Source organism: Dendrobates tinctorius, unplaced genomic scaffold (genome assembly GCF_039654945.1).
Source record: "Dendrobates tinctorius isolate UK_male_01 unplaced genomic scaffold, ASM3965494v1 ptg000028l, whole genome shotgun sequence".
NCBI lineage: Eukaryota > Metazoa > Chordata > Amphibia > Anura > Dendrobatidae > Dendrobates > Dendrobates tinctorius.
The window spans coordinates 15,790,274-15,808,505 of record NW_027361696.1 but is presented as its reverse complement, the minus strand read 5'-3'; the positions used below and the strand labels follow the sequence as shown (position 1 = coordinate 15,808,505).

The 18,232-nt window shown below is 46.4% G+C and overlaps 1 long non-coding RNA gene across 1 annotated transcript in view; it reads left to right on the top strand.

The window, feature by feature from the left end:
- The first annotated feature begins 591 nt into the window (after positions 1 to 591).
- Positions 592 to 18,232, top strand: part of LOC141085141 (uncharacterized) — a 126,190-nt gene continuing 108,549 nt past the window's right edge. Inside the window, exon 1 of the long non-coding RNA XR_012231220.1 lies at positions 592 to 979. This is a non-coding gene — a long non-coding RNA (uncharacterized lncRNA). The remainder of the gene's footprint in view (positions 980 to 18,232) is intronic.

Here is an 18,232-nt window from a genome sequence, read left to right as displayed (position 1 = left end):
CTGTCCACTCCCTCTCCCGGCTGCTGCCATCCCCCTTCAGCCCGCGGTTGCAGCCTGCCCGCTGCCACCCACGGACGCTGCCTTTTCACGTCAGCCCGTGGTTGCGGCCTGTCTATCACCATTCACAGCCGTCTTCACCCCGCTGCAGTCGGCAGTTGGGGCCTGTTCCTCGTCAACAGAGACACTCTGCACACAGCCCCAGGCTGTGCGCATGGCCAGTAAACCGCCACTCTTGAGCACTGCGATACGACCCTGCTTGGGGACAGGAGTCCCATTGAACTCGCATCTCAGGACTCCATCAGGGCCTGATGTGCCCCAACTCCTCCTGGGCGCTGGGGCGCCCGAAGACTACTCCAAATCTTCAGCAGCTGGGCCCAGCGGCTGCGACGCCAAGGCAGCCTCATCAAAGACGCCACAGCAGCCTCATCAAAGATGCCAGAGCAGCCTCATCAAAGACGCCAAAGCAGCCTTATCAAAGACGCCAAAGCAGCTTCATCAGCAACGCAGCTTCCACAAAGACGCCGAGGGACGTCAGGACGGATAATTGACATTATAGAGTATAAGCAGTGGCGTAGCGTGGGGGGGGCGGGGGGGGCGGTCCGCCCCAGGCGGCACGTGTGTGGGGGCGGCGCGGCAGCAGAAGCAATTCCTCTCCTCTGTGGGAGAAGCGCGGAGCCTGGACTCACTGACTGTACATTTCGGCCTGCGGGGCTGTGCAGTGAGGGGGTAATGTAATGCAGCCTCTTCCCACCCTTCCTCCATCCTTCTCCTCCGCCTATCGGGAGTCTCTGTACCCCTGCTACCTAGCAGCTTCTCCCTCCTCTCCGCCTGGACCCTCAGTGAGCAGCGCTGCGCTGGGCAGAGGCAGTGCTGACGTCAGCCCCGCTGCACTGGAGGACTGTCATGGTGGGATGGTCGCGACTGCCAGGAATGTGATGCACACAAGGAGCCATGTTAGGAAGAGCCGAGCAGTGAGCTGGTGAGTGCGGGGCTGGGGTAAGGTGGTCTGCGGCTGCCCCCGGCGGCCCTGTGTGCAGGCAGCTGTCATCCTCATCACAGGCTGCGCTGGGTGTGTGTCTGCCTCCATTGTGTGCAGTTATGTGCCACCAACACCGCTGCCTGTGTCTCACCATGTGCAGCAGCGAAAGGATCTGTGCATGCAGCCACACTGTGTGTGTGTGTGTATGTACACTTATGTGTGTGTGTGTGTATGTACACTTATGTGTGTGTGTGTGTATGTACACCTGTGTGTGTGTGTGTATGTACACCTGTGTGTGTGTGTGTATGTACACCTGTGTGTGTGTGTGTGTATGTACAACTGTGTGTGTGTGTGTATGTCTGTGTGTGTATGTATACACCTGTGTGTGTGTGTGTGTACACCTGTGTGTGTATCCACCTATGTGTGTGTACACCTGTGTGTGTGTGTCTGTGTGTGTACACCTGTGTGTGTGTATCCACCTATGTGTGTGTACACCTGTATTTGTGTATGCCTGTGTGTGTGTGTGTGTGTGTGTACGCCTGTGTGTGTGTCTGTGTATATACACCTATGTGTGTGTGTATGCCTGTGTTTGTGTATGCCTGTGTGTGTGTATACACCTGTGTGTGTGTGTGTGTACGCCCGTGTGTGTGTATCCACCTATGTGTGTGTATGTACACCTATGTGTGTGTGTACACCTGTTTGTGTGTATCCACCTATGTGTGTGTATGTACACCTATGTGTGTGTGTGTACACCTGTTTGTGTGTATCCACCTATGTGTGTGTATGTACACCTATGTGTGTGTATCCACCTATGTGTGTGTATGTATACACCTGTGTGTGTGTACGCCTGTGTGTGTATCCACCTATGTGTGTGTACACCTGTGTTTGTGTATGCCTGTGTGTGTGTCTGTGTGTGTGTATACACCTGTGTGTGTGTCTGTGGGTGTGTATATACACCTATGTGTGTGTGTACGCCTGTGTGTGTGTCTGTGTGTGTGTGTGTGTGTATACACCTGTGTGTGTGTGTACGCCTGTGTGTGTGTGTCTGTGTATATACACCTATGTGTGTGTATGCCTGTGTGTGTGTGTCTGTGTGTGTGTATACACCTGTGTGTGTGTACGCCTGTGTGTGTGTGTCTGTGTATATACACATATGTGTGTGTGTATGCCTGTGTTTGTGTATGCCTGTGTTTGTGTATGCCTGTGTGTGTGTATACACCTGTGTGTGTATATACACCTATGAGTGTGTGTATGCCTGTGTTTGTGTATGCCTGTGTGTGTGTGTCTGTGTGTGTGTATACACGTGTGTGTGTGTGTATATACACCTATGTGTGTGTGTATGCCTGTGTGTGTGTGTCTGTGTGTGTGTATACACCTGTGTGTGTACACTCTGCGCATGTGTCAGCACAGCAGCAGCTCTGCTTTCCTAGGTTTTCTGTCCCGTCCTGGCACCGTAGCAGCTGCAGAGGCTCCGCCATATTGATGCTCCCGGGAGGAGGAAAGAATATGGCGGTGCTGCTGCCCCGGCTGGGAGCGAGAGGAAAAGGGTAGGACAGTACTGCACGGGGTGAGGTGGGATACTGGGGAGCATGGTATGGGGGCGATTTGTGGGAGAGGCTGCTGGGTGCACCGCGGCCATTACCGGAGAATGCACCACCAACATCTGTACGGGAGAAGCCACAGACAGCTGTCACATGCCACATAGACATCACACCACAGGTGTCCTAATACAATAATCATCCCCCATATAAGTGTTCTCGTACATCCCCCCATATATACGTGTCCTCGTACATCCCCCTATACGTGTCCTCGTACATCCCCCCCATATATACGTGTCCTCGTACATCTCCTCCCCATATATTTTCTGTTTTTTTCTGTCACATTATTAAAAATTATTATTAAAAAAAGCCATTAGGTCTTCATCCAGCATCATCAAGCTAATACATACATATATATATAGAGAGAGAACTGCAAGAAGATGAAAGTCTAGAAATGTAGAAATAATAACAGCAGAGTTAGTAGCAGACTAAAAATTAGATCTTTGAGTGTAGTGTGGGCTCTCCTGATGCTTCCGGATTATCATCGACCAAAGGGGCGGCAAATTTTTCGACCGCCCCGGGCGCCACAAACAGTTGCTACGCCACTGAGTATAAGGACCCGTAGACGGCCATACCGTGGCCCCATAGTAACCGGCCTCGACCAGGTTAGTCGTGTTCTTTTCAAATAGTGTTTGGTTGTACTGAGTCCCTGTGAGGACAACTGTTGTTATCCCTTTTTGGTTGCTTAGTATAGCCCTAGCAGCTTTAAATTATAAAAAGTTTGCTTTTCAAAGTTCAACCAGTCTCGCGTCTCGTCACTGCATCCTGCGAACCTGCTGTTACCTACAAAACAGTGTGTGTGCAGAGCGCCATGTGCCCAGCTGTGCAGAGTGCGGTGCTCGTGTGGAGGAGCAGGGGCTGGGTGCAGGATCCTGAGGTGTGTTCCCCAAGACTAAAAGATGCGCAGCAGCACCCGTGTTGGTCAGAGTACTCTGAGCGAGAGTTGGTTGGAAAAAGAAACAGATTAATTCCAGCGGGAAAACAAGAATTTCTTAGAAGTTCAACATTTATTGATCCAAATTAAAAATGTATACAAACACAAAAAAATATTGAGTACTAGCTAATGCAACACTTTGCACAAAAAATAGCATTAAATGCAGCGTTTTACCAACGTGTTTCGACATACGTCTTAATCAGTCACATTGTTGGATAGGGTAAGTGCAGTGCACACATTGGCCACTAGATGGGGGCATTTTAGTGCACGTAGTTCCTAGCTAATGTATAATGTAAGTATATGGTTAACAGTAGGAGGGGCTGCTGTGAGGTAAGCTAGCGTAAGTCTTAGGATAAGTCAGAGGGCCAGAGGCGCCCCAAGGGTCCACACAGGCAATAAGCCCAGGACTTGGCAGCAGTCATGCAACGTTATAAGTGAGAAGTCCAGCCTTCCTCTGCACCAGCACAGCAACAGGCTAGTACTTCAGAATGTGGCAACTCATTGCTTGGGCACACACCTTTAAGACCGGGGTGAAACGGTCAGGGGAACCAACAGAAGCAGTAAGTACAGATGGAGAAGAAGCAGGGCCTGTACAGAGAGCAGCACATCAGATCAGGGCTCATCCTCAGTGGCTACTGACTCCGGTGGCTAATGATCCTGTGTCTGGAGCGAAACAGACCGAGGGATGCTTGGCTGTGGCAGAGCTGAATAGAGAGGAAACTGGGAAACCGTCAGAGACGGTCTGACCCGGGCCCATGCAGAGTAACCGTGGAAGCAGTGCAGGGAAAGAAGAGGAACCTTGTTATGTGAAGCCTGTTGTAAATGCTGTGAAGTCTTTGGACATTCTGTGTAATGAACCAAGTAAAGATGTCTTAGTTGAATTTATGATGGACTGTGTCTCAGTTGATATGAATTTTCCTGGAAACATTCTCCCACTGCATAGTGAGGACCCTGAAGGAGCTGAATCCGGAGGCACAGGTATGCTGACTAGTGAGCATGATTTTTCTTTGAGGAGAGGCCAGGACACCAGAGCCCGGTATCCTCGGCTACGACTACTTTCCTTGCCGACCCTTACAGATGTTAGAGGGGGCAATACACGGTATTAAGAAATGGGGTATGTGAATTTTTGATCAGGGTCATTTGGATGTTTTGGGGTTTCATTATGATTTAAATAGAGAAAACACAGTAGTTTGACAATAAATCGCTTCACCCAACCACTAACCATGAGTGTAGAAAAAAATTTGTGTTATCATTCATATTCTCTGAAAAAAGGCCAAGAATGCAAAAATTTTGCCAGGATATGTAAACTTTTGAGCACAAGTGTAAATATATACACTGTATACATAAGCGCAGTGCACACAGAACCTTACAATGTGCCATGTGCCTTGTGCGCCTGTATAAATATATACGCTGTATCCCCTATACATGAGCGCAGTGCATACAGAGCCTTACAATGTGCTGTGTGCCTTGTACGCCTGTATACATATACAGTGGGGCAAAAAAGTATTTAGTCAGTCAGCAATAGTGCAAGTTCCACCACTTAAAAAGATGAGAGGCGTCTGTAATTTACATCATAGGTAGACCTCAACTATGGGAGACAAACTGAGAAAAAAAAATCCAGAAAATCACATTGTCTGTTTTTTTTCATTTTATTTGCATATTATGGTGGAAAATAAGTATTTGGTCAGAAACAAAATTTCATCTCAATACTTTGTGATATATCCTTTGTTGGCAATGACAGAGGTCAAACGTTTTCTGTAAGTCTTCACAAGGTTGCCACACACTGTTGTTGGTATGTTGGCCCATTCCTCCATGCAGATCTCCTCTAGAGCAGTGATGTTTTTGGCTTTTTGCTTGGCAACACGGACTTTCAACTCCCTCCAAAGGTTTTCTATAGGGTTGAGATCTGGAGACTGGCTAGGCCACTCCAGGACCTTGAAATGCTTCTTACGAAGCCACTCCTTCGTTGCCCTGGCGGTGTGCTTTGGATCATTGTCATGTTGAAAGACCCAGCCACGTTTCATATTCAATGCCCTTGCTGATGGAAGGAGGTTTGCACTCAAAATCTCACGATACATGGCCCCATTCATTCTTTCATGTACCCGGATCAGTCGTCCTGGCCCCTTTGCAGAGAAACAGCCCCAAAGCATGATGTTTCCACCACCATGCTTTACAGTAGGTATGGTGTTTGATGGATGCAACTCAGTATTCTTTTTCCTCCAAACACGACAAGTTGTGTTTCTACCAAACAGTTCCAGTTTGGTTTCATCAGACCATAGGACATTCTCCCAAAACTCCTCTGGATCATCCAAATGCTCTCTAGCAAACTTCAGACGGGCCCGGACATGTACAGGCTTAAGCAGTGGGACACGTCTGGCACTGCAGGATCTGAGTCCATGGTGGCGTAGTGTGTTACTTATGGTAGGCCTTATTACATTGGTCCCAGCTCTCTGCAGTTCATTCACTAGGTCCCCCCGCGTGGTTCTGGGATTTTTGCTCACCGTTCTTGTGATCATTCTGACCCCACGGGGTGGGATTTTGCGTGGAGCACCAGATCGAGGGAGATTATCAGTGGTCTTGTATGTCTTCCATTTTCTAATTATTGCTCCCACAGTTGATTTCTTCACTCCAAGCTGGTTGGCTATTGCAGATTCAGTCTTCCCAGCTTGGTGCAGGGCTACAATTTTGTTTCTGGTGTCCTTTGACAGCTCTTTGGTCTTCACCATAGTGGAGTTTGGAGTCAGACTGTTTGAGGGTGTGCACAGGTGTCTTTTTATACTGATAACAAGTTTAAACAGGTGCCATTACTACAGGTAATGAGTGGAGGAAAGAGGAGACTCTTAAAGATGAAGTTACAGGTCTGTGAGAGCCAGAAATCTTGATTGCTTGTTTCTGACCAAATACTTATTTTCCACCATAATATGCAAATAAAATGAAAAAAAACAGACAATGTGATTTTCTGGATTTTTTTTTCTCAGTTTGTCTCCCATAGTTGAGGTCTACCTATGATGTAAATTACAGACGCCTCTCTTCTTTTTAAGTGGTGGAACTTGCACTATTGCTGACTGACTAAATACTTTTTTGCCCCACTGTATATGCTGTATGCCATATACATCAGCGCAGAGCAAACAGAATCTTACAATGTGCGGTGCCTTTTATGCCTGTATACATACAGTATATACACTGTATCCCCTATACATGAGCGCTGTGCACACAGAGCTTTACAATATGCAGTGTGCCATGTACTCCTGTATACATATATACACTGTGTCCTCTGTGAGGCAGTGACAGGTGTTGTATGATAATGCGAGGGTCGCTATGTGTCCACCAGGACGGGTACAGAAGCGTATTGAGGCCGCGTGAGTGCACTGCAATTACAGGCATAGCTGTGTTTGGAGTGCAAAATTAAAGCAAGTTTGGTCTTGGTCAAGCTATTTGTGTATAACCTTACATTTATCATTGTTAAATCGCACCCGAACGCGGAGGTTACTTTTTCCACACCATGTGGAGAAATAAAACGTGGTGGGAGTGATGAAGACACTTCCTTATGGGACTGTGTTGGAAAGAGACTTGCCCCTGTTCTGGTCCCTGTGGGAGACCAGGGTTAACCCTCCCAGAGTGAATGTTATTCTGGGTGCGGAACCCAAAGATCCCGGGTCAGGGATACCTGCCGTAGGGGTCGCCATCCTAGGGACAGAGTGTAACCCCGATAGGTTTCCCATCGAGGTATTGGCAGGAGAGGTCAAGGAGACTCTACCAATCTCCGAGCTGGAAGTATCCCCTGGTACGTTCGGGACAGCTCAGCTCCAGGATCCCACTCTGGCCCCTGCATAAGAAAGGGTGATAGAGATTAATGGAGTGGCTCAGCAACCGGGTGCTGAAGCAGTTTTCCCCCACATGGCTATCCACAAGGATTTGTTATACAGGGTGGATAAAATCCGTGATGAAATGGTGCCCCAATCCTACCGTCGGGCGGTGCTTGAAATGGCTCACACCCACATGCTGGGAGGGCAAGATCAGAGAACGGGGGCACCACCGAAATATCTAAAGGGATCCAACCCTGGCCTATATAGCAATGTGACAATGTAAGAAAAGAAAAAAGAAATAGGCCACATGCTGGGAGGGCACTTGGCCAAAAAGACGCAGTAGCACATACTGCAGTGTTTTTTTGGCCTGGGGTCTACGCAGAGGTCCAGAGGTACGGTGACACGTTTTCGGAGTTCCAACTAACCTCAACGGAGGCCATTGGTACCTCTGCCCAACATAGAGGTACTATTTGAGCTGATAGCAATGGATCTGGTGGGAGCTATAGTGAAATTCGCCCGTGGCCATCAACATATTTTGGTCATAGTAGACTACGCCACATGGTACCCAGAGGTGATACCTCTCTGCCACACCTCGGCAAAACTAATAGTCCGTGAGCTATTTGCCACATTTTGTCACCTTGGGCTACCAAAGGAGATCCTCACAGATCAGGGGACTCCTTTTATGTTCAAGCTGACCAAGGAGCTATGTAAGCTGCTCTGGATCAAACAGCTACGCACGTGGGTGTACCACCCACAAACCGACGGGTTAGTAGAGAGGTTTAATAAGACCCTTAAATCCTTACTTAAAAAGGTAGTCTCCAAGGATGGGAGAGACTGGGACATGTTATTGCCTTACAATGTTTGCTATCCACGAGGTACCACTGATGTCCACAGGTTTCTCACTGCATGGCAGGCATCCGAGGGGACTGCTTGACATAGCTAAGAAAACATGGGAATAGGAGCCAACTCCACATTAGAGTGTGATCAAGCACGTGGCAAGAATGCAGGACCGGATTGTGGCAGTCAGGCCCATAGTAAAAGAGCATCTGATGGATACCCAGACCGCGCAGAGCCGCATGTATAATAAAAGGGCTATGGTCAAGTCCTTTAAAGAAGGGGACTGGGTGTTGGTACCAGTGCCCACCACAGAGAGTAAACTCATGATCAGGTGGCAAGGGCCCTATGAGATACGGGAGAAGGTAGAAGTAAATTATAGGGTGTGCCAGCTCAGAAAGAGGACCCTGAACAACTGTACCATAAAAACCTGCTAAAAGCCTGGAAGGGCCAGGAATGTTTGGTCACGGTGGTGTCGTAGCTGTTTTTGTTCTGACCAAGCGTCAGATCTTTCCAGATCACCAGTGAGGCCGGATTGAGAGGTTTTGTCGCCCTTCTGATGACAAGCGCTTGGAGACAAAGGACTCAACACACACGGGCCGTGGTCAAATCACTTTATCTGACGTAATGAAATATAAGACATGTTTTTTACCATTTACAGCAATATGTGACTCAATATGTGGAGCTCATGTGGCCCCCACCATCACCTCAGGGTCGTATCTTGTTTACAATATAGCCAGAACATGTTGTTGAGAATAAATATGATAACAAGTATAGTTTCCATGATCACGGAGACTAGTAGTCTACATGAGAATAATTTCTAGCAGTAATAAGGCAAAAGGCAATTGAAGTCTTAAAGGCATTTAAAGGGATATAAAAGCAAACCATTAACTCTTCTATATCAGTGGTGACCCCGGTCATATCAATGGGGAACCCTCTGTCAACAGCCAAGGACGTGGCCGGGGGTGAGGTTAAGATAAATGACTCTCTCACAAAACAGCAGCGATGGGAGGCTCGGATTCTGGTGAAGCAGAATACGGAATATTCTCAGAGCTACCGGGGCAGACCTCGGTGATTGATCCAGTATGACATTGAAGAGTCCCGGAGAGGATGGGATAGCCCCATTGTGCTTATTCCAAAGACAGACGGGTCATTACGATTCTGTATTGACTTCAGAAAATTAAATGAAGTGTCAAAATTTGACCTCTATCCAAGGCCCCGGGTAGGTGAGCTAATTGATCTCACCAAAGATTACTGGCAGGTCCCATTGACAGAATCAGCGAAAGAGAAGACCGCTTTTATAATGCCAGAGGGTCTCTATCACTATGTTGTCTTGCCTTTTGAATTACATGGGGCTCCGGCCACATTCCAGAGGCTGACGGACATAGTGTTAGAGCCTCATTGGAAATACGCATTGGCATATTTAGTGCTGACTGGAAGACCCACCTGTCCCAGGTGCAAGCAGTGCAGTGATGGAGTCTATAAGAATTGTGGGGTTAACAACGAAACCAAAGAAATGCGTGATAGGACTCACGGAAGCCCGGTACTTAGGATTTGTGATCAGCCGCTGGGTTATCAAATCCCAAATAAACAAGATCGAGGCCAAACAGGTGAGGGCGTTCCTCAGCATCATTGGGTACTACCGCCGGTTTATACCCAATTTTGCAGGAAGATCAGCACCCCTAACTGACCTGTTAAAAGGTAAGAAGTCGGTTATGGTCCAGGGGAAGCCTCAAGTGGAGGAAGCCTACCTGCCCCTGAAGTCAGCGTTGTGTTGACAGCCAGTCCTCATCAACCCTGACTTCAGGAAAACCTTCATCATACAGTACAAATGGATGCCTCAGATGTAGGCCTATGAGCGGTACTGTCGCAAGAGGTGAACAGGGATGAACACCCAATCACCAAATTTGAGCAGGAAACTGACCCTTGCAGAGTATATAGCGTAGTATATAGCATAGTGGAGAAGGAGTGCTTGGCGATTAAGTGGGCCTTGGAGTCACTACGCTACTATTTGCTTGGGCGCCAGTTTAGTTTATTAACGGACCATTCACCCCTCGTCTGGGTGAGCAATACAAAAGAACAAAAGAGAGGAATGCTTGAGTCTCCAGATGGTTCCTGTCCCTACAATACTTTAGTTTCTTAGTGGAACATCGGACAGGGAAGTCCCAGGGAAATGCATATGCCCTGTCACGGGCCCCCTGTATGGTGACAAATGTTCAACCCCACAAGTTTGAACAGAGGGGGGGTATGTGAGGCAGTGACCGGTGTTATATGCAAGGGTCGCTATGTGTCCCCCAGGATGGGCACAGAAGCATATTGAGGCCGTGGGACTGCATTGCAGTCACAGGCATAGTTGTGATTGCAGTGCAAATTAAAAGTAAGTTTGGTCTTGGGCAAGCTATTTGACCAAGACTGATATAAGAAAACCTGGCATGGGCTTTTATTTTTGAAGCAATCTACAGGATGGTGGTGGGGCAGGTCGCTCCCTCCAGCCCAGGTGTTACTAGTGGCCCATGGCCACAGATCTCATTTAAAAAACCCTGCAGCAGAGGGTTGGGTGTGTCAGTTTTGGTTTGCAAGCGTGAAGAGCAGGAGGCTCAGCAAAGCTTCAGCCTGTGTGAAGTAATACGGAGCCAAGTGGAGCCAAAAGGCCCGGCACCCCTCAGCGTGACACGGCGATGCAGTCGCCCATGGCAACCGGTCTCAGTTACAGAATGTCTTGTATCCCGGCTGCGATCCGGAAGATACCTTTAGTATTCCAGTTGTAAGGGAGGCACTGTGGCTCAGTGGTTAGCACTGCAGCCTTGCAGCGCTGTAGTTTTGGGTTCAAATCCCACCAAGGACAACATCTGCAAGGAGTTTGTTTGTTCTTCCCATGTTTGCTTGGGTTTCGTCCAGGTACTCCTGTTTCTTCCCACATTCCAAAGACATACTGATAGGGAATTTAGATTGTGAACCTCATCGGGGACAGTGCCAATAATGTCTGTAAAATGCTGTGAAATTAATGGTGCTATATAAATGAGTAAAATAAATAAATAAGTTTCTTTGGACATTAAAAGACATATGTTTTGAACTTTTCTGTGATCACTGCCTGTCTGGTACACTGCACAACCCCGCTGCACTACACCTCCTATACATGAGCGCAGTGCACACAGAGCCTTACAATATGCAGTGTGCCATGTACGCCTGTATACATATATATGCTGTATCCCCTATACATGAGAGCAGTGCACACAGAGTCATACAACAAATTGCTGTGTTCTCGGCTGGTTATTATTTGCCCGTTTCCAGAGATTGGTGCCGGTCAGGTACAGCGCTCTGTAATCTGATTAATTCCCTCCATGCTGACTCTGCCGCTCCTTACAGACTTCTGCATTCCTCCTTTGATGTCGGCCGGTAATTCCTCTGCGGCGTGATGACAGGAGCGTGGATTTCTATAGACTATCTGCACTCGGGAGGGGAAGGATTTAGGAAATGAAATGTATCCATTTTATTCATCCTGAAATTAGAAAGTTTACCGTGGATCAATACGCCAGCGCGGTGCGGGGGGGGCTGCGATACGGCTACAGTTTGCATTTTTTAGTGTAAAATGTCAGAAACAAAATGCATAAAACATTCAGGCCTACATAAAATAATTCAGGGGAGGCTGGAGTACATGTGGACAAGGATTTACAGATTTTCTTAATAAGCCGCAATTGGTGATTTAGCTGCAAACGTCTAGAAACCCGAAACCCCGCTGACAGTGATAAAAGTAAAATTAGAAATCGTGCCAATGGAAAGCAGGCAAAAAACACTTTTTCTTACTTTTTTAGTGCACAAAGTCATGTGATACTTTAAATGTCACGTTTTTAAGTCTCGTCCTACACAATGGGACTGGGAGTCATTGCAAAGAAAAATTGCAACATTTTGAAAAGTTGCAAAAGATGAAAAAATCTAAACCTTGTGGATAAGAAAAACTGCGCCCATAATGCCGAACTAAAAGGAAAATAGACGAAGCCAAGTAACGTGAACTTAAAAAAGGCACAAATTAATGTAAGAAATAGAAGCAAATATTAAAGTTACTAATAAAACCATTTTTCGTCCAGCAAAACGTTGAGTAAATAATAATGAATCGGAGATGGAATATGAATTATGACGGCGCGAGCTCTCAGGAAACGACCAAAAAGACGCAAAAAAAAAAAATGCTGATGTGTCTTTTTGAAGCGTTTTCCTTTTGGAAATCTCAGCGAGTTCATGAGCAAGCAGAGATGTTGAAATTTGTGGAGTATTTGAAGTAATGGTAAGCAGCTGTGCATGCTTAATTTAAAGTGGCAGAACACATTACTGGGCACATCAGTCATTGTGGGCCTGTTCTCCTCCATTGCACCCTGGACAGGCGGAGCTGACGCTCATTAGATGCCTGGCAGCGACGCACTCCCATATCCCAGAGCTGGTAAAGGGTTAAATGGCGACTTCCCAGGACGTCAATTTCCGATCTAACAAGCCGCGGCGGCTCGCATGCATCCCGAAACAGCCAGAGCAGAAGCTTCGTCCCTGTTATTCGTTCGCTCTCTATTCATTTTCTTGCCTAATTAAATACAAGTCTGTTTTTTTTCCTCTTGGTTCCTAATGTGTTTTAAATGATATCCCAGATGTGTGAAGGCGAGATTAAAACCAAATCATTTACATAATTTATCTGTCTGTTTGGATGATAAGATCTGGAAATCAAAGCCCCTTTCCCCAAAGCTGCTCCCATCCAGGTCGGCTGATCCTGGGGACGGCTGTCAGTAGGGTTGAGAGAAACAGGTCGGTCAGATTCAAAAGTCGCCGACTTTCGCCAAAGTTGGGTTTCATGAAACGAAACCCGACCAGAGTGTGAAGTCGGCCATGCGGTCGGCGACCCAAGCGCCAAAGTCAAGTTTCGCCGAATGCTTGCACGTGACTTTTTTCAGCCAATGAGAGAAGCGGAGCGTAGCTGGAGTGGGAGAGAGAGAGAGGGAGGGAGAGGGAGAGAGAGAGAAGAGAGAGAGATTTTGCCGCCTCTAGGGTTAAAATTCATGCCAGGTGTGTTTACAGCCCTCCACTCACTGCCGACTTTTCTCCCCATTGACTTGCATTGGGTTTCATGTTTCCCGACTTTTCCCGACTTTTCTCTATAGTCGCCGATTTCGTTCGACTCAACTTTTGAGAAAGTCGGATTTCATGAAACCCGACTCGACCCTAAAAAAGGCAAAGTCGCTCATCTCTAGCTGTCAGTACATGGCGGCCGGCTGATCCGGGGGGGCAACTGTCAGTGTATGGCGGCCGGCTGCCCCCTCCATCCGTGGCGAGAGGCATCATCGTAGCGGTCAGTGAGCAATGCTGCACCCCAGAAGGGAGAGCATTACAAAGTACGAGAGACGAGAAATCTCTACGGCTCGCAATCATTCTTCACAGATGATCCAACATTTACTGAAGTCAGAAAATACACTTTTCGATTATGCAAAATGTCAAATTGCTGAATTGTTTTTAGGGCTGATAAAAAGTGAAAAAAAAAAAAAAACATGACCGTACTCCTGTGAATATTTGGTTGGTGTTCAGAGGATACTGTGATTTCTGCTTTATACAGTACTTTACTATCGCCGTATATAGGATAAAGATCAACAAAGTAATTTAAAAGTAAAAAAAAAAACATTAAAAAATTCCAATCGCCAGCCCTTTCTTTCCATTTAAAACAAAGATGGAAAAACAGATCCCGTGGTATTGCTGCATCCATAAAAGTCAAATGTATCAAAATAAAAAAATAATGAACCCGACTGGTAAACGTTCTAAAGAAAAAAAAGAATCGGAAGACCAGAATTGTATTCTTTGGATGTAACAACTCCTATAAAAAGTGCAGCAAGAAGCGATCAAAATGTCGTATTTACCCCAACCTGGTATCAATAAAAACACCAGGTTGACCTGCCAGAAAACAAGCCCTCAAAACGGCTCCATCAGCCAAAAATGAAAACATCAAATGTCTTGGAAAATGGCGACTCAAGCAATTTTTTTTGTTTTTTATTAATTCCATTTTTTTTCACCACTATATAAAAAGAAAAGCTATGAAGGTTTGGCATCACCAGAGTCATACTGATCTGGAGAATCGTATTTCCAGGTCATTTTTCTTGTCAATGAACATCATAAAAAAACTAATTTTCTGATTTCCAAGGCTCCTACAAAAGTGTTCAGTATGTCCAACCTTTGTCTGGTTCTCGATAAGTGCAGGTTATCACTCTGGACCTTACGAAGGATTGCACCCACTGCTTTTGGTGTTGAACCTCCTACTGTTCAGCTTTTTTTTAATAATCCTTTGTTTCAATGGTATTAGATGGTAACTGATCTTAAAAGTGATGTTACAGCCCGTATGTGAGTACCACTTGCACACATGTCTTCTGTGCCAGTGCCTGAGCCCATCAGAGAATCCTCCGATCCTCCGGTGGGCCAGTCCAGCTCTGCTTGCTATTTTATGGTGTGTTAGATGCTTTTCTCCTTTAGGTCTCAGTGCCTCCAGCTTAGAGCTCATGCCCACATTGACGTGTCTCAAACTTCAAAACCCGGCACTGCCACCAGCATTCGAATCGGAACGTTCAGATGCATGTATTTCTATGCAGCTGAATGCTCCAATCCGAGTGCCGACGGCAGTGCCCAGGTATTGACGTGGATGACTTGTCCGAGTTTCTCGCATGTATGAGCCCTTAGCTCCATGGTCTTCAGGAGTCTGGGGTAGTCTGAAAGCCTTCAACCATCACAGCTCAGACAGCTGATAACATAGTATTGTGTATATTATGCTCACATGAGGTAGCGTCCTCATAATGGCAATGTACTAAGATTACCTAATATAATGGTGAAAGCGGACCCCAACCTAATCTCAACAGACCCAGAAACTAGCGGGAATACCAATGTTTGAACTGAGTCTAATGGGACCTTCCACATGGGATTCCCCTTTTACAGCCCTCTCTAGAGCCACCACCCCGGCCCTCCATCCCATGACGGTAATATTTGGCCCATGGCTGCTGATTACTGAAGTTTGTACAATGTATTACATGGCGCGCGCCACAAAACCTCTGAATCAATATTTGTCACCGCTGCAGATTGAATTCATTGTACACAGGATGCTCTGTGCTGCAGAAGCTCATGACTTGTGGACGGGGATGTGGAGCCAAGATCCGTATTGACATAATAAAGACATTAGCCACATTTTATGGTAAATCTGCTTAGGCTGTTTCACATTTCAGTTTTTTTACGTCAGTCAAAATCCGCCATAGTGTGAAAAAACGGATCCGTTCCCGTTTTGCCACGAACGGATGACACAGGATCCGTTTTTTGACGAATCCATTTTTAGCTGATTTTTCATGAAATTTAAAGTGACATGACTCTGGGAGAGAGAGAGAGCGAGAGAGAAAGTGAGAGAGCGAGAGAGAGAGAAAGAGAGCGAGAGAGAAAGCGAGAGAGAGAGAGAGAAAAAGAGAGAGAGAGAGAATTTTTTTGCTGCCAGAACAGAATTTGGGGTTAAAATTCATGAAAGGAAATGATGTTTTGGGCATTCTCAGTATAAAAAGGCGGATCTGTTGGCGGATTCCGTCAATTAACGGTTGCCAACGGATCCGCCGCCCATAGGCATCCATTATAACGCATGGCGGACAGCGAGGGATCCGTTGCTATCCGCTTTTTTGACGCACACAAAAAACGTTTCATTGTCCGTCCACTCAAGACAGCGGACGCCAAAATTTTGACAGATCCGTCAAAATTCACTGCTAAAGCAAGTCAATGGGAAAAAACGGATCCGTCAAAAAAAATGGCGGATCCGTTTTTTTTGCAAAACGACAGATTTTGAATGACGTCAAAAAACTGAAATGTGAAACAGGCCTTATAGAGGAGGTCTGTGTATATTCAGAGGTAATTCATCTAATTCTTAAATCTTACAAGCGGATTTCTAATCCAATGATTTCTTAACCATCAGAAAGACATGTCAGAAATCCCCATGGGTGTTTCCTTTCTTTCTTTTTTTTTCAAAGCTTGAAATTCACTATAGTCCATAAAAGATGCAAAATGCCATCCCGAATGTGCAAAGAGCAGGAGGCCTCCAGTAAACCTTTCCTCATCCATCCAGACCCATAGAATTCAGCAAGATTTGGGGATAGACGGCTTCTGCTCACCAAAGTTTGGGGAAATTTGTCCGCCTGTGGCTTTCAGGACCTCTGCTGCCTGTCTCCAGTCTCTTGGATGTTTCCGGTCTGCTTGCAACTTCCTGTTTGCTGTCTCCCACACATCTCCGGCCTGCCTGAAGCTTCCAGCACCTCTGCTACCTGTTGTGGTTTCCAGTACCTCTGCTACCTGTTTCCTGAAGGCATCACCTGCCTGCCGCATTGATGTCAGTGGCCTGTGTGCCCACCCGGACCTTGGGCTTCGAGGTCCCAGTGAGCCTAATAATGGCAGAGCGTGTGTCGGTTCTTCTTTAAAGTTATAGGGTTATTCTCAAGTTTCCTCTTGGGCAGCACACAGCTTTCCAGTCTCCTTTCCTCCTGAAATCTGGGGGCAGGCTCTCCTCCTTGAGGGACAGTTCTGGTGACTATAAAGCTCAGCACAATTCCTGCTGTAACACGTTCAGCTATTAGTGGTTTGTTCTGAGTCTACACTCCTATCACTGGATTAATATATAGAGATTACAGGCCACTTGAACAAGCACACAGCTCCTCAGTGAGAGCCCTGATTAGGAAACCTGTTCTGGCAGAAGTCGATGCAGGAGGCTGGTGACTTTGCAAGATTTATAACCACAGCTTGTCAGGAGCTGAGAAGCATGTGTACGCAGCTAACTGCTGTATAGAAATCAATGGGCTGGAGAGAGGCTGAGATGTTAGGAGTTAGCACCTCTCCTGGAATGTAGCTACTGCGGTTAGGGCAGGGTGGCCGAGCTCCATGGACACCAGCTGTACACTATAAAAGATAAAAGCTCTCATTACTGGAGAGTAACAGCAGATGAAAAAGCAAGTTAATTACAAATGAGCTTCTTTTCATTCTATCTAAAGCAATTTAACAATATGAAAATATCCCTCTAAAGCAACTTGAAAATGTCTTATATAGACTCTTCCTAAGATAGAAATAGATAATGTAAATAGTCAGCATGCTTGTTCAAAAACAGCCTTCTTTAAAAGCTCATAAAATAGGTTGCTCTCTGCCTCATTGCCTCCTGGGAGTGCTTGGATTTTCCTTTACCCGTCCTATACAAAATCTATAAGAAGAATCTCTGACACTGACCAAGCAGGGGGTGACGGGAGAATCTGCACCAGCAGAATAATTCAGTAACCCTAGAAGATATGGGGAATGTTACACTACATCTATAAACCAGTCTGTTTAGCAGAGATTCAGCCTGTAGCTAAGACAGACTGGTTGCTAGGGAATTGTCACCTGGCAACATATTAAGAAGTGTTACATTGTTTCTCCTGACTGTCAAACAAGGAGTGGCTCCTCTCTTCTGGACTGTCACTCCTGGCCGTTCCTGGTGACAGTGATGAACTCTACAGATAACGGACTATGTCATAGATTTCGCAATAGTTTTTTCTGCAGCAGCCGGCACGTCTTGTCCTCGGGGTAATGACTTACATTTTGCATTAAGGTTTTATTGTAAAGTTTTTTTTTTATTAATGCTGATATGGTCGGCACCGCTCTGATTTTTTATGAGCTGTGTCATTCGGCTTTCATATGTAATACAGAACTGGCTGCGCACTCCATTTACCTAAGGTGCAATCTTACCTTGGATTATTGCCAGCGGAAAGGAGCGAGGAAACGCAGGTGGAAATCCAAAATCCAGACAGATGGAAGCTAAAAATAGACAGGAGGATTCACTGTATCCTCGCCTGCAAGGTACAAAATACACCCAGTGACTGCACCAGCAGAATAGTGAGTGCAGCTCTGGGGTATAATACAGGATATAACTCAGGATCAGTAATGTACTGTATGTACACAGTGACTGTGTGGCATCCCTGAGGGTTCAGTCGCCACAGAGGTACTGCACCTCCTCCTGAGGTGTGGTACCCCACCATCCAGGAAAGGTGGAGACACCTGACCACGCTCCACCACCTGCATC